General features: G+C 40.6%; 1 protein-coding gene and 1 pseudogene across 2 annotated transcripts in view; one reads left to right on the top strand and one right to left on the bottom strand.

The window, feature by feature from the left end:
• GALNTL5 (polypeptide N-acetylgalactosaminyltransferase like 5) overlaps positions 1–16,096 on the bottom strand; it is a gene marked incomplete at both ends in the record, with an annotated part of 71,288 nt that overhangs the window by 5,070 nt on the left and 50,122 nt on the right. The gene's annotated exons all lie outside the window — the stretch shown is intronic.
• LOC307058174 (tRNA-splicing endonuclease subunit Sen15-like) lies at positions 13,659–14,160 on the top strand (annotated as a pseudogene). The gene has a single exon. The product of its transcript is annotated as a tRNA-splicing endonuclease subunit Sen15-like (transcript).

Raw genomic sequence — 16,096 nt, 5'->3', positions numbered from 1 at the left:
GAGAATAAGACTCACTGAAAACAATACTCAGAAGTATTATGGTGAAATATATCACTCAGATAGTCAGAAAGGATTATGTTAAAGAAAGTGGAAAAGCAGAACTTCTGACATAACATGAGACCTACTGACTGGTGCAACCAACCTCTAGAGTTCTTTAGAAATACCCAGAAACATCCCCACAGAATGTCTAGAAAAATATCCATTGAATTCCTTCTCTAAAATGGATGGCTCAGTAGAAAAACCCTTAAACCAAAAGTCCAAAGAATTAGGTTCTTTTATCATCTCTGCCACATGCTTATGATCAGACGTATCCTCTCTGACTCTCATTTTCATCTGGAATTCAGAACTAAATAGTTGCTCATTTAAGCTACCACTTGGGGTGCTTTGTTATGCAGCAAAAGCTAACTGATACTAGCCACCTATAATGTCTTATTCTCTTTTTTAGAAGTGAGAACTTAAAGAAATTTGGAAACTCATTAACATCTGTTTAATAATTAGAATGGATACAGAAGTACCTATTATTATTGGTACATTCTTACATGTTTGAAATGTCTCTGTATTAAAAAAAAGAAATCTGGCTATGAGTATAGAATAGAAAACAAAAGTCAAGTAACCAAAGTGATAAAGGAGGAATACAAGTAAAAAACGTATTTAAAAACTTTCTCAAAAATCAAATCGAGGGAAGCTATTGCAATGTAGCCCAGTCTTCATAGGACCCACAAAGTTGTTCTTTTCTTCTTGATTCAGTCTCAAAGGGAAACATGATCCATCTGGACATGCCTTTCGCTCTGCTCTTTGTTCATGTAGGTGATGGTCAGCTTTCTTTCTCAGATACACTGCTGGAAGTAGTCTGTCCAGCTCCCAGTTTCTATTATTATTATTATTATTGGAGGAGGAAGAGGATGACGAGAAGGCAGAGTATGCCATTAAGAGTTAGTATAGTGTAGTGGTGTGGAGCACAAACTCTAGGGCCACTCAGTGTGGTTCAAATCCCCTATGAGCTGTGTGATCTGGGGCAAGTTACTGAAGTTGCTCAACCTATTTGTGTCTCAGTTTCCTCACCTGTAAAATGAGAATAATAACAGTACCTGTGTCACGGGATAGTTATGAGCATTAGAAAATCTGATACTTGTAGAGTGCTTAGAGTTCGTGTTTTGTAAATGAGAGTGTATCTCCGTTGTAGTGAAGTGTGGTAGACTGCAAGTGTGGTCACAAATGCTCTTCATTCTTACATGCACACTTAATTGCAATGTAACTCTGTACTTCATTCCATCAAGAAGGGAGCTTTATTTCTCCATCTCTTGAATCTGGTCTTGGCCTCATGATTTGCATTGGTCAACAGGACATTAACAAACGTGATGCAAACAAATGCCTGAAAAGTGTTTGTAGCGCTTTGGGACTTGCCTTCTCTTGCTGCTCTTGGGAACCTTGTGACCACTTCACTGTGAATGAGCCTTACTAGCCTGCCTGACAATGAGAGACAAATGACCTGGTCATCGCCACTGTTCCACCTATTATTGGGCCAATGTCCACATATGTAAATGAGGCCATCCCATATGAGCCAGCACCAGCTGAGCCTCCCGGTGAGCAGAGGTGTGTAAGCAGTACCAGTAGAAACCAGCCATCCTGGCTATGACCAGAATAACCACTTTAGCAATACAATGAATTTTGAGGGCTTATAATTGATTGTTGTTTTAAGCCACTGTATTTGGGGACAGGTTGTTATACAGCAAAAGCTAACTGATACATGAGGGAACATATTTCTCTTAACCAGTTTTACTCATTAAGTAAATAGGACCTCCATCCACTGAGTTGCTCATTCCAGAAACTTGGTGTGATAGATGGAAATACTGTTCAGCAATATTATTTCACTTTCCACCCATCACTAAGGGGTAGAGTATATTTCTCTGACACACTGACTTTGGGCTTGTCCATTTGACATGCTTTGGCCCATGGAATGTGAGCAGACATGATGCCTGTGGAGGCTTTAAATATGCTGTGTGGTTTAGCTTGACTTTTGCATTCCTGCTTATCAACATGAGAAGAATATGCCCAGAGTAGCTACTAGAATGAAGAGCAGAGCTGACCAAACTCAGAGCCCAGAGCCCAGCCCTGCCAGCGTAAATTCCGAGGCAGAGCCATGCTGGCCAACACGGAGACATAGGAAAGAAAAAAGCAGATGCTTCTTGTTCTAAGCCAACCAGTTTTGAGCTCGTTTGTAACAAGCATCATCGTGGCATTAGCTGACTGATCATCGGGTTGTCCATGACACCCTTTTCTCTCGATAACCACGTAGCTGGTCAGTCTCTGGGTTCTGTCCATTCTACTTGTAAATATGCCCGGAATCTGTCCAGTTCTTTCTGTCGCCGTTGCTACTGCTCTGGTTCCATCCATTTCATCCTTTGTGCAGGTTATTGTAAGAACCTCCTGGTCTGCCTGCTTATCCTCCACTATGTCAGCCTCCACAGCCACTGTCACTGCCCTGCTTAAAACATACCAGTGGGGCTTCCCTGGTGGCGCAGTGGTTGAGAGTCCGCCTGCCAATGCAGGGGACACAGGTTCGTGCCCCGGTCCGGGAAGATCCCACATGCCGCGGAGCGGCTGGGCCCGTGAGCCATGGCCGCTGAGCCTGCGCATCCGGAGCCTGTGCTCCGCAATGGGAGAGGCCCCAGCAGTGAGAGGCCCGCGTACCGCAAAAAAAAAAAAAAAAGCCGTACCAGTGGCATTACATTGCACGTAAGACATATCTAAATCCTTACTTACAGTGTCCTGCAGAGTCCTGCCCCTGCCTCCCTTTCCAGCTTAATCTTGCTGTTCTCTCCTCACTCATTCTGGTCCAGCCTCACTGGCCTTCTCCACTGACACATATGGGTTGGAAGGCTGTCTGCTTTCCAAGTCAGTGGGCAGAAACTGGGGCATTACTGAGTATCTTCTTACTCTTTGTCTGTAATCTGCATTTGGGAGGGGAGGCAGGGGTGCATCATGCAACAAAGCCAGGGTAGGAGTTTCTCAGTCAATCTTGCTGGCCTCACAGTTATGGGGGTGCCTCCCAGATTCAGGCTGCCTATCCATTTTAATTTCTAGTGGGATCTCATCTTTTCCAGTCTCAATAAATATCTTAGTAGAAAGTTAGGAGAGGCTGCTGCCCAGATATCATTTTAAATTAGAACTCTGGGGCAGCTGTAGCATAAAAAGAAAGGAACGAACATTGGCTGGGAGCACTTTAGGTGGCAGAAGCTGTGTTAGATGCCTTACGCCCATCGCTGCAGTGAATGCACACAGTACCACTGCAACGTGTCTATTATTCTGATCGTTTACACATGGGGCCTTTTAGACTCTTGAGTGGTTCAACTACTCAGCAAATACTTCTCGACCACTTTTTACATAGTCAAAGTAGCAGGTGCTGAGAACGCATTTTGAACAAGTCAGATCTTTCCCTGCCCTCATGGAGCTTACAGCTGGTGGGAACACACAACTGGCAGAGCCCAGCACAGAATAAAAATGGGGTCTCAGGTTCAAAAATTATTAAAAGTTTCAAGATGGCAACAGCAGAGCATTAAGCCAAGTGTGGGGTTCTTCTAAACATGGTACCATGTGCCACCACCCAGGCTGCATGTCTACACAGCCTGCCCTGCACACACAGACAGGAGACAACTAAGATACAGCACAATAAGTGCTGTAATGGGGGAAGCATGCATAGGAGGGGAACGGATCCCAGACTTGGGTGTGTGTGTCTATGTGTGGGGGGTGGGTAAGGAAGAGGAGGTCAAGAAAGTCTTCCTGAAGAAATTACATCAAAGCTGTAGCTATGGATTACGGCGGTGGGGAAAGAGGAAAGTGAACAGAGGCAGGTGATGATTTAGAGGTAGAATGGCCCAGATAAGGTGAGGCCAACGTGGGGCAGGGGAAGGAGTGTGGAGTCCAGGGAGCCTCTCCATGGGGGATGTGTGTGCAGATAACTGGCGGGGTCGGGGAGGGGAAGCATGTCATCCACTCATAGAGGGAACATGAGAGGAGGAATTTGGGTTTAGCATACCTGTGGGACACCCCTGCCATGGTGACTTGTAGGCGATAGGCCACACAAGCTGATGACTCAGGAAAAGGAACTGGGAAGGAGTGAGAATTGGTGTCATCAGCATCCGTTAGTCATGGGAACGTGATGTGGATGAGGTTATGGAGAAGGCGGAGGGAGCAGAGAAAGAGGGGCTTGGGGAAACCCCTTAGGGGTGGAAATCCTGAGCGGATGGGCCAAGAAAAGTAACCCAGTGAGGCAGTGGAGAGCTACGGTCTGAGCAGGGGGCTGGGTGCTGAGCAACCTGCCTAATCCTCTACTGGGTCAACGCAGGAGAAGTGCCTTCAGCCTTTCTCTACCACAGGCGTGTGGTTTGCTCTCAGATCACAGCATCCAAGGGATGTAGCAACCTTGGGCCGAATCTGAGCTGGCACCCGTGTCTAAGAGGCTCAGTCTGGAGGGTGAGGTAGGTGATCCTCCAAGTGTAGGTAGGGCAGGGCCCCAGTTCCTGCAGGAGTGTATCTCGCCCCTTGGGGGACACCAGGATGGAATCCTGGGGCAGTGTGGCCAGACACAGAGCAGGTTGTCTGCTCTCTCAGGGAAACAGAAATGCTCATCTGGAGCCTGGTTATGAGGCCTATTCCGAGGTTGGGAGTGAAGGTGCAGCTCCGTGGGCACCCAGCGAGTCATCATTTTCCACAAGCAATGGTAACACTGAGCTCAGGTCAAGTAAAACAAATTCAGGGCATTGGAGGCTTCCAATATATGGCCAGCCTTAGAGAGAAGTGACTTAGAAAGAGGGTAAACCCGAGCTGGGGGGCGGGGAGGGTCTCAAGATCTGAAGTTGAGTAGATCACACAAGGCAGGAAGCGATAGGTTTGGAGAACACTACTTATGATTGCTGTGAGTTTGGGCAAGTCACACTACCTCTCTGTGCCTCGGTTTCCCCGTTATAAACAGGAGATGATGCTGGTACCTACCTCACAGGTTTATGATGAGGATTAAGTGAGTTAATATCTGTAACATTTCAGAGCAGTGCACGTCACACATAATAAGAACTTGAAAACGAAATACATTTTTATCCTTTACAGCTCAACTTAAATGCCATTTCTGCCATGGCAGACACACACCTTCCCTAAGACAAGGCTAGGTTCACCTTCTATATGATCTCACAGTACTCTGTATTTCCCCTTCATTGCATTTATCAGAAATAAAACTAAATAACGACTCATCTCGCTCTATCCCAGATATTGATAGAATGGAAGCTTTATGTCATTCGAAACCACTTTTGCTTTGAGTGCTACTGTATTTTAGCACCCATCACGGTGCTTGGCACGTGACAGGTTCTCAATAAACACTGCTGAGTGAGTGAACGAATGAATGAATGAGGATTGTGTCTTCTGAACGCCCAGCATGTGGCACAGCCTGATGCAGGAGGTGCTCCTTAAACGATCGCTGTGTTGAACACTGAACTTAACTAGAACACTCGAGAGAGCCCTAAACTGAAATGAGACTTGGGTCTGACCACCATACAGGTGTTAGTTACAGCCATGGGAGTTGATGTAGGTACATGACGAAAAGTATTAACAAGGGCACAGATGCTGGCCGAAGAGAATAGAGGAGCCGCCACAGGTCCTGGCGGCCCTGCCCCGCCGGGTGCTACCACTTTTGTTTCTGGGCCATGGGAAGGCTGAGATGTGGAGAAGGGAGGCGTGATGGGCAGCAGGTGGGAGGTGTTCGGCTGGCTCAGAGTAGAGGTTCTTTCCCATCAGATAGGGGAAGAGTGCACTAAGTTAACAACAAGCATGGCTTCACAGGTGCAGAGCGGCTACATGTCAGCCCCGAGCCTTGAAGAGCACGTCGGGTAAGAAGAGAGGGTTGACAAGGGGAGCAGTCTTGGGAGCACCCATGTTTAAGAGACACATGGAAGAAATGCCTGTGAAGGAGATTGAGAACAGCCGAGCGATACAAGGGGATTTTTTTTTTCTTGGATTTTGCTCTAAAACCCAAGAAAACTTCTGGAAAAGACTGGTGTACCATGTCAAATGCTACAGTAACTTCAAGCACACGGAAGACCAAAAGCCATCCATTAGGGACACGAATATGAAACTGATGACACTGCTGTAAATAATGTCAGAGGAAGGATACTGAGGGCCTCCAGGGTGCTGATTTACTGGAATGAAGAGTGAGTGAGAAATGAAGTAGATGCAGGTGTAGCTGATCTTCCCTTAGGAAAAACCAGGTTACTTGGGTAGAGAGGGCTGCTGGTGTCAAGAGAGTGCCTAGCTATTTATTAATTTACATGTTTGTTTACGAAAAGAGAGAGCCAAGCATACTTAAAACGTATGAAGGGGCCATTTGGAATCAAGTAGCTGAAAATATTGAAGCAAAGATAATGAGTGCACTTGAGTAATAAGTTTGCTGTTATTTGCTGTCTGGAGGGAAGGTAAAGCCAAGATAAGGAATACACTCACTTTTTTTTTTTTTTTTTACTGTATGATATCACTTGTAATGTGGAATCTAAACAATAATACAAATGAATGTATATGCAAAACAGAAACAGATTCACAGATATAGAAAACAAACTAGTTCTTACCAAGGGGGGAGGGGCAAGGTAGGGCTATGGGATTAAGAGATACAAACTACTATGTCTAAAATAGATAAGCAAGAAGGATATATAGTATAGCACAGGGAATTATAGTCATTATCTTATAATAACTTTTAATGGAGACTTATCTGTAAAAATACTGAATCACTATGCTGTACACCTGAAACTAATGTAATACTGTAAGTCAACTATGTTTCAATAAAAAAATTTTAAATAATACAAATGAATCTATATACAAAACAGAAACAGATTCACAGACAGAAAACAAACTTATGGTTACCAAAGGAGAGAAGGGGTCAGGGAGGGACAGATTAGGAGTGTGTGACTAACAGATGCAAACTATTATACTGTATATAAAATAGATAAGCAACAAGGATTTACTGTATAGCACAAGGAATTATATCAAATATCTTATAGTAACCTATAATGGAATATAATCTGAAAAAGAAAAATTGAATCACTGTGCTGTACACCCGAAACTAATACAATATTGTAAATCAACTATACTTCAATTAAAAAAAATTTTTTTTAATGGTGGAATTTTGAATCCCCAAGATTTTGTTTCTTTGATTAGAAGTCAGTATTTTTCTGAAATATTTATTGTTCATTAGTATTTCCTTTAAAAGTCTTAAAATTCATTTATGTATATAATGCAACACCATTCAAAACCTTAGGGATTGATTTTGAAATGGCTGAAGTGATTGAGAAGAACAAATGACACTTAGAAAATTCTGGAAATGAAGACTAACAAGGGACTCACTCTACCAATTAATAGACTTTATCATAGAGCTACATTAAATATTAATGCACGTGATTGGCTCAACATCTGGCAAATGGATCAGCTGAACACAGAAAGACCTAAGTATATATGATAATTTGTTAAAAAATGTGTCATGCCCGTTTCTTTCTCTTCATAATTGTCACTTGATTAACAACTTGAAAAAAACGCAGAACTTTAACTCCTATCATGCACCAAAGTCTAAATGTAGTAGAAAATTAAATATAAACAATGATGTCATAAACTATTAGAAAAAAATTATATGAAAAATTATTGGATTTGAGAATTATAAAAGTTAAAAAGCAAACTTAAAGCAAATATTTTACTTGTTTAAAAGCCTTTAGTATTTAGCCTTTTACCATTATATAATATCTATTTTCTGTTTATTGCTTTTAATCTTAAATGCCAATTTTATGTTAATATTGCCACTTCAGCATTTCTGGTTTTGTTTATTCACCTAGTATTTTCTTTCTTTTTAATTTTTATTTAAGTTTTTAATTTATTTTTTTATACAGCAGGTTCCTATGAGTCATCCATTTCATACACATCAGTGTATACATGTCAATCCCAATCTCCCAATTCATCCCACCCCCACGACCACCCCCTGTGGCTTTCCCCCCTTGGTGTCCATATGTTTGTTCTCTACATCTGTGTCTTAACTTCTGCCCTGCAAACTGGTTCATCTGTACCATTTTTCTAGGTTCCACATATATGAGTTAATATACAATATTTGTTTTTCTCTTTCTGACTTATTTCACTCTCTATGACAGTCTCTAGATCAATCCACGTCTCAACAAATGACCCAATTTCATTCCTTTTTATGGCTGAGTAATATTCCATTGTATATATGTACCACATCTTCTTTATCCACACATCTGTTGATGGGCATTTAGGTTGCTTCCATGACCTGGCTACTGTAAATAGTGCTACAATGAACACTGGGGTGCATGTGTCTTTCTGAATTATGGTTTTCTCTGGGTATATGCCCAGTAGTCGGATTGCTGGATCATATGGTAATTTTTGTTTTTTAAGGAACCTCCATACTGTTCTCCATAGTGGCTGTATCAATTTACACTCCCACCAACAGTGCAAGAGGGTTCCCTTTTCACCACACCCTCTCCAGCATTTGTTGTTTGTAGATTTTCTGATGATGCCCATTCTAACTGGTGTGAGGTGATACCTCATTGTAGTTTTGATTTGCGTTTCTCTAATAATTAGTGATGTTGAGCAGCTTTTCATGTGCTTCTGGGCCATCTGTATGTCTTCTTTGGAGAAATGTCTATTTAGGTCTTCTGCATATTTTTGGATTGGGTTGTTTGTTTCTTTAATATTGACCTGCATGAGCTGTTTATATATTCTGGAGATTAATCCTTTGTCCATTGATTCATTTGCAAATATTTTCTCCCATTGTGAGGGTTGTCTTTTGGTCTTGTTTGTAGTTTCCTTTGCTGTGCAAAAGCTTTTAAATTTCATTAGGTCCCATTTGTTTATTTTTGTTTTTATTTCCATTACTCTAGGATGTGGATCAAAAAAGATCTTGCTGTGATTTATGTCAAAGAGTGTTCTTCCTGGGCTTCCCTGGTGGCGCAATGGTTGAGAGTCCGCCTGCCGATGCAGGGGACGTGGGTTCATGCCCCAGTCCGGGAGGATCCCACATGCCGCGGAGCAGCTGGGCCCGTGAGCCATGGCCGCTGAGCCTGTGCGTCCGGAGCCTGTGCTCCGCAATGGGAGAGGCCACAACAGTGAGAGGCCCGTGTACCGCCAAAAAAAAAAAAAAAAGAGTGTTCTTCCTATGTTTTCCTCTAAGAGTTTTATAGTGTCCAGTCTTACATTTAGGTCTCGAATCCATTTTCAGTTTACTTTTGTGTATGGTGTTAGGGAGTGTTCTAATTTCATTCTTTTACATGTAGCTGTCCAGTTTCCCCAGCACCACTTATTGAAGAGGCTGTCTTTTCTCCATTGTATATCCTTGCCTCCTTTGTCATAGATTAGTTGACCATAGGTGTGTGGGTTTATCTCTGGGCTTTCTATCTTGTTCCACTGATCTATGTTTCTGTTTTTGTGCCAGTACCATATTGTCTTGATTACTGTAGCTTTGTAGTATAGTCTGAAGTTAGGGAGTCTGATTCCTCCAGCTCCATTTTTTTCCCTCAAGACTGCTTTGGCTATTTGGGGTCTTTTGTGTCTCCATACAAATTTTAAGAGTTTTTGTTCTAGTTCCGTAAAAAATGCCATTGGTAATTTGATAGGGATTGCATTGAATCTGTAGATTGCTTTGGGTAGTATAGTCATTTTCACCATATTGATTCTTCCAATCCAAGAACATAGTGTATCTCTCCATCTGTTGGTATCATCTTTAATTTCTTTCATCAGTGTCTTATAGTTTTCTGCATACAGGTCTTTTGTCTCCCTAGGTAGGTTTATTCCTAGGGATTTTATTTTTGTTGCAATGGTAAATGGGAGTGTTTCCTTAATTTCTCTTTCAGATTTTTCATAATTAGTGTATAGGAATGCAAGAGATTTCTGTGCATTAATTTTGTATCCTGCAACTTTACCAAATTCATTGGTTAGCTCTAGTAGTTTTCTGGTGGTATTTTTATGATTCTCTATGTATAGTATCATGTCATCTGCAAAGAGTGACAGTTTTACTTCTTCTTTTCCAATTTGTATTCCTTTTATTTCTTTTTCTTCTCTGATTGCCGTGACTAGGACTTCCAAAGCTATGCTGAATAACAGTGGTGAGAGTGGACATCCTTGTCCTGTTGCTGATCTTAGAGGAAATGGTTTCAGTTTTTCACCATTGAGAATGATGTTTGCTGTGGGTTTGTCATATATGGGCTTTATTATGTTGAGGTAGATTCCCTCTATGCCCACTTTCTGGAAAGTTTTTATCATAAGTCGCTGTTGAATTTTGTCAAAAGCTTTATCTGAACCTATTGAGATGATCATATGGTTTTTATTCTTCAATCTGTTAATATGGTGTATCACATTGATTCATTTGCATATATTGAAGAATCCTTGCATCCCTGGGATAAATCCCACTTGATCATGGTGTATGATCCTTTTAATGTGTTGTTGGATTCTGTTTGCTAGTATTTTGTTGAGGATTTTTTTGTGTGTGTGTGGTAGGCGGGCCTCTCACTGTTGTGGCCTATCCCATTGCGGAGCACAGGCTCCGGACGTGCAGGCTCAGTGGCCATGGCTCACGGGCCTAGCTGCTCCACGGCATGTGGGATCTTCCCGGACTGGGGCACAAACCCGTGTCCCCTGCATCGGCAGGCAGACTCTCAACCACTGCGCCACCAGGGAAGCCCTTGTTGAGGATTTTTGAATTTATATTCATCAGTGATACTGGTCTGTAATTTTCTTTTTTTGTAGTATCTTTGTCTGGTTTTGGTATCAGGGTGATGGTGGTCTCCATAGAATGAGTTTGGGAGTGTTCCTTCTTCTGCAATTTTTTGGAAGAGTTTGAGAAGGATAGGTGTTAGCTCTTCTGTAAATGTTTGATGGAATTCACCTGTGAAGCCATCCAGTCCTGGACTTTTGTTTGTTGGAAGATTTTTAATCACAGTTTCAATTTCATTACTTGTGATTGGTCTGTTCATATTTTCTGTTTCTTCCTGGTTCAGTCTTGGAAGGTTATACCTTTCTAAGAATTTGTCCATTTCTTCCAGGTTGTCCATTTTATTGGCATAGAGTTGCTTATAGTAGCCTCTTAGGATGCTTTGTATTTCTGCGGTGTCTGTTGTAACTTCTCCTTTTTCATTTCTTATTTTATTGACTTGAATCCTCTCCCTCTTTTTCTTGATGTGTCTGGCTAATGGTTTATCAATTTTGTTTATCTACTCAAAGAACCAGCTTTTAGTTTTATTGATCTTTGCTCTTGTTTTCTTTGTTTCTATTTCATTTATTTCTGCTCTGATCTTTACGATTTCTTTCCTTCTGCTAACTTTGAGTTTTGTTTGTTCTTCTTTCTCTAGTTCCTTTAGGTGTAAGGTTAGATTTTTTGAGATTTTTCTCGTTTCTTGAGGTAGGCTTGTATAGCTATAAACTTCCCTCTTAGAACAGCTTTTGCCGCATCCCATAGGTTTTGGATCGTCGTGTTTTCTTTGTCATTTGTCTCTAGGTATTTTTTGATTTCCTCTTTGATTTCTTCAGTGATCTCTTGGTTATTTAGTAACGTATTGTTTAGCCTCCATGTGTTTGTGTTTTTTACGTTTTTTTCCTTGTAATTCATTTCTACTCTCATAGCGCTGTGGTCAGAAAAGATGCTTGATATGATTTCAATTTTCTTAAATTTACTGAGGCTTGATTTGTGACCCAAGATGTGATCTATCCTGGAGAATGTTCCATGCGCACTTGAAAAGAGAGTGTAATCTGCTGTTTTTGGATGGAATGTCCTATAAATATCAATTAAATCTATCTTTTCTATTGTGTCATTTAAAGCTTGTGTTTCCTTATTTATTTTCATTTTGGATGATCTGTCCATTGGTGTAAGTGAGGTGTTAAAGTCCCCCACTATTATTGTGTTACTGTCGATCTCCTCTTTTATAGCTGTTAGCAGTTGCCTTATGTATTGAGGTGCTCCTATGTTGGGTGCATATATATTTATACTTGTTATATCTTCTTCTTGGATTGATCCCTTGATCATTATGTAGTGTCCTTCCTTGTCTCTTGTAACATTCTTTATTTTAAAGTCTATTTTATCTGATATGAGTATTGCTACTCCAGCTTTCTTTTGATTCCCATTTGCATGGAATACCTTTTTCCATCCCCTCACTTTCAGTCTGTATGTGTCCTTAGGTGTGAAGTGCGTCTCTTGTAGACAGCATATGTATGGGTCTTGTTTTTGTTTCCATTCAGCAAGCCTGTGTCTTTTGGTTGGAGCATTTAATCCACTCACGTTTAAGGTAATTATTGATATGTATGTTCCTTTGACCATTTTCTTAATTGTTTGGGGTTTGTTTTTGTAGGTCCTTTCCTTCTCTTGTGTTTCCCACTTAGAGATGTTCCTTTAGCATTTGTTTAGAGCTAGTTTGGTGGTGTTGAATTCTCTTAGCTTTTGCTTCTCTGTAAAGCTTTTGATTTCTCCATCAAATCTGAATGAGATACTTGCCAGGTAGAGTAATCCTGGTTGTAGGTTCTTCCCTTTCATCACTTTAAGTATATCACGCCCCTCCCTTCTGGCTTGTAGAGGTTCTGCTGAGAAATCAGCTGTTAACCTTATGGGAGTTCCCTTGTATGTTATTTGTTGTTTTTCCCTTGCTGCTTTCAATAATTTTTCTCTGTCTTTAATTTTTACCAATTTGATTACTGTGTGTCTCGGAGTGTTTCTCCTTGGGTTTATCCTGTATGGGACTCGCTGCGCCTCCTGGACTTGGGTGGCTATTTCCTTTCCCATGTTAGGGAAGTTTTCGACTATAATCTCTTCAAATATTTTCTCTGGTCCTTTCTCTCTCTCTTCTCATTCTGGGACCCCTATAATGTGAATGTTGTTGCGTTTAATGTTGTCCTAGAGGTCTCTTAGGCTGTCTTCATTTCTTTTCATTCTTTTTTCTTTATTCTGTTCCACAGCAGTGAATTCCACTATTCTGTCTTCCAGGTCACTTATCCATTCTTCTGCCTCAGTTATTCTGCTATTGATTCCTTCTAGTGTAGTTTTCATTTCAGTTATTGTATTGTTCATCTCTGTTTGTTTGTTCTTTAATTCTTGTAGGTGTTTATTCTTTAATTCTTCTAGGTCTTTGTTAAACATTTCTTGCATCTTCTCAATCTTTGCCTCCATTGTTTTTCCAAAGTCCTGGATCATCTTCACTGTCATTATTCTGAATTCTTTTTCTGGAAGGTTGCCTATGTCCACTTCATCTAGTTGTTTTTCTGAGGTTTTATCTTGTTCCTTCATCTGGTACATAGCCCTCTGCCTTTTCATCTTGTCTGTCTTTCTGTGAATGTGGTTTTTGTTCCACAGGCTGCAGGATTGCAGTTCTTCTTGCTTCTGCTGTCTGCCCTCTGGTGGATGAGGCTATCTAAGAGGCTGGTGTAAGTTTCTGCACTCACTTTTTAAATACGTATCATTCACAAAATCAATTCTATTCTCAGACACAAGAATGTGCTTATTAAGTTATGAGGTCCTGAAAGGGGGACTATTTCATATGCTTCATTCTCAGAGAGCAATGCAATAAAATGAGAAATAATCAACCAATCAATAAAAAGCACCAGAGGCATGGATGTTACAAAAATAATGCCTGGGACGGCAGGGCATGGAGGACTGTGGTGAGTCCCAGCCGACCGCGGGCTGCAGCGATGTGCACCTGGGCGGCGATCACAGCTGCGGCGCCCCCTCATGGGCCCCCAAGGACGCCTGGATGAGCACTCACCCTAAGTATTTAGAAATGATGGAATTAGATATAGGAGATGCCACTCAAGTTTATATAGCATTCTTGGTTTACCTGGACCTCATGGAGAGTAAAAGTTGGCACATGAAGTAAACTGTGTGCGATTACCAGATCTCCAGCTCATCTGCCTTCTTGGTACTGAGAAGGAGAAGGGTTACAGACGGTGGTGCCTACACCTGTCAGTGCTTCCCTCAGCCATAACAGGATAAGGGAGATCTTGAAGGCATCTCGAAAGTTGCAAGGTGATCCAGATTTGCCGATGTCTTTTACTTCCGCCATAGTGGAGTCTGACTCCACAGTAGTCTATTACAAACCTACTGATGGATTTATGCTGCCAGATCCTCAGAATATTTCCCTTAGAAGATGACACCTATACTTCCCGATGCTTGCTTTATTCACACAAGATTGGATTGAGACCCCTCAGCCTGATTCATCTTTTATCTCAGAGCTAGTCAGGGTTGACTTAGCTGGGCCCATTCCATAAGTTTTCTTTTCAAGAATAAAACTTTCCCAGATACAGGAATTAATTTTATTGAAAAATATCGGCTAGTTGCTCTATAACTTTCTCATCTGGAGACAGTTTAATTATAGTTGTATACAAGTTTATGCCTAGGGTGTGTTCAGAAGGGTAGAACATTGCTGAGGCTGCCACCTCTTTCCCTTACTCAACCCTCTCAGTGCCTTTTGGTCACTACAGCTAGCCTGGAATGGCATTTCATGCACACTTTGACACCTGGAGAGTTTACTTTAGTCTGCTTTTTCATCCCCAATAGAAAGTATTCTTTCAACTGCTATTTTTCATGTTGCAATTACTGTTACTTCCCTCTTTGGTTGACTTTAAATCAAAACTAAAAATATCCTCATCCAGAGTGTAAAATTACATGTCTAGATTAATAGGGACGGGAGAATTGCTACCTACAAGAGTACTGGGTCTTTTTTTTCCATTCTTATTACCACCACCTGTACTGTATCATAGCTAGAATATTACAAGGGAGATAGTAGGGGACAGTGTTAACCTTAAAACCATCTTTCTTAAGTAGACCCAGTTTTTCCACTTTTGTTAATACCTCCCAATTAAGTTGCCTAAAGTATAAACAATTATACAGAAAAGATGCTTCAAGTGACATTTTGGGGCATATAATAGTCCAAATTATAAATGACTTAAAAGTTTAAGGCAAGGGTGAGCAAAATTTTTCTGGAAAGGGCCAGAAAGGAAATATTTTAGGCTTTTCAGGTCATACAGGCTTTCTCACAACTTCTCAGCTCTGCTGTTCGTAGACAGTATCTAAATGAGTGGATATGGCTGTATTCCAATAAAACTTATTTGCAAATGCAGGGCCATAGTTTGCCAAACCCTGGTCTGGGGAAATAGTCAATAAACATATATAGCTAATGAATGGTATGTTATGTACCCATTAAAAATTAGTAATGAATATACTGAAAAACATGAGAAAATATTTAGTAACAAAAAGCAAGATACAAAAGTGTATGAATGCATATGATTATGGCTATAAATAACACACCAAGTATATACTAAAAAGATGACAAAATAAATTACTAACTGGTTATAATAGGATGGCAGGGCAGGAAATGGATGACTTTGTCTTTCTTCAATATTTTAGTTTTTCTCTATTTGTATTACATTTATAATAAAAATGTTTTAAAATAAATAAATAAATAAAAATAATGCCTGGATCAGAAGGGAACAAATGAGTAGGACAAAAAAAAGCAATGAAAATAACAAACTTACAGGATACTGTCAAATAGGGACTTGAAGGAAAAATATATTGCTCTAGATATTCCTATATTCAAAATAAGGTATCTGAAGCATTATGAGAGAAAACTGTGCTTAAACTAACTTTAAAAAAAATGTAGAAAGTAGCCAGCCAAAAGAAGGAAGAGGGAGATAAAATCCAAAGCAGAAAAAAATTGGAAAAACACAAAAAGAAAATCTGGTGAACATCTTAAACATGCTAAGAGAAACGCAATTTGAAGTATAATCGCTGCAGATGATTTCAGAGAGTATAAAGAGCAGTTGGCAAAATTAAAGCGGAACAATAATGGCTGCCACTTATTTATCAGCTCCAATAAATAATCTCTTATCTTTACAACAACCCTGTAATAGAGAGAATTTTTTTCTTCATTTTACTTGTAAGGAAACTAAAGCTCAGAGAGAATAGGAATTTAGTCATAAATGAAGCTGTTTTCTCTACACCCAGTTGTCTCTGTTGGGAAAAGAGACAAAGCAGAGAAAAAGGAGAAAAAAATGTGAAGGGCAATGATGGCAAGCTCACAGCCCAGAT

This window comes from Hyperoodon ampullatus, assembly GCF_949752795.1.
Source record: "Hyperoodon ampullatus genome assembly, chromosome: 9".
Taxonomy (NCBI): Eukaryota; Metazoa; Chordata; class Mammalia; order Artiodactyla; family Ziphiidae; genus Hyperoodon; species Hyperoodon ampullatus.
This window is presented reverse-complemented; position numbering and strand designations above follow the sequence as displayed.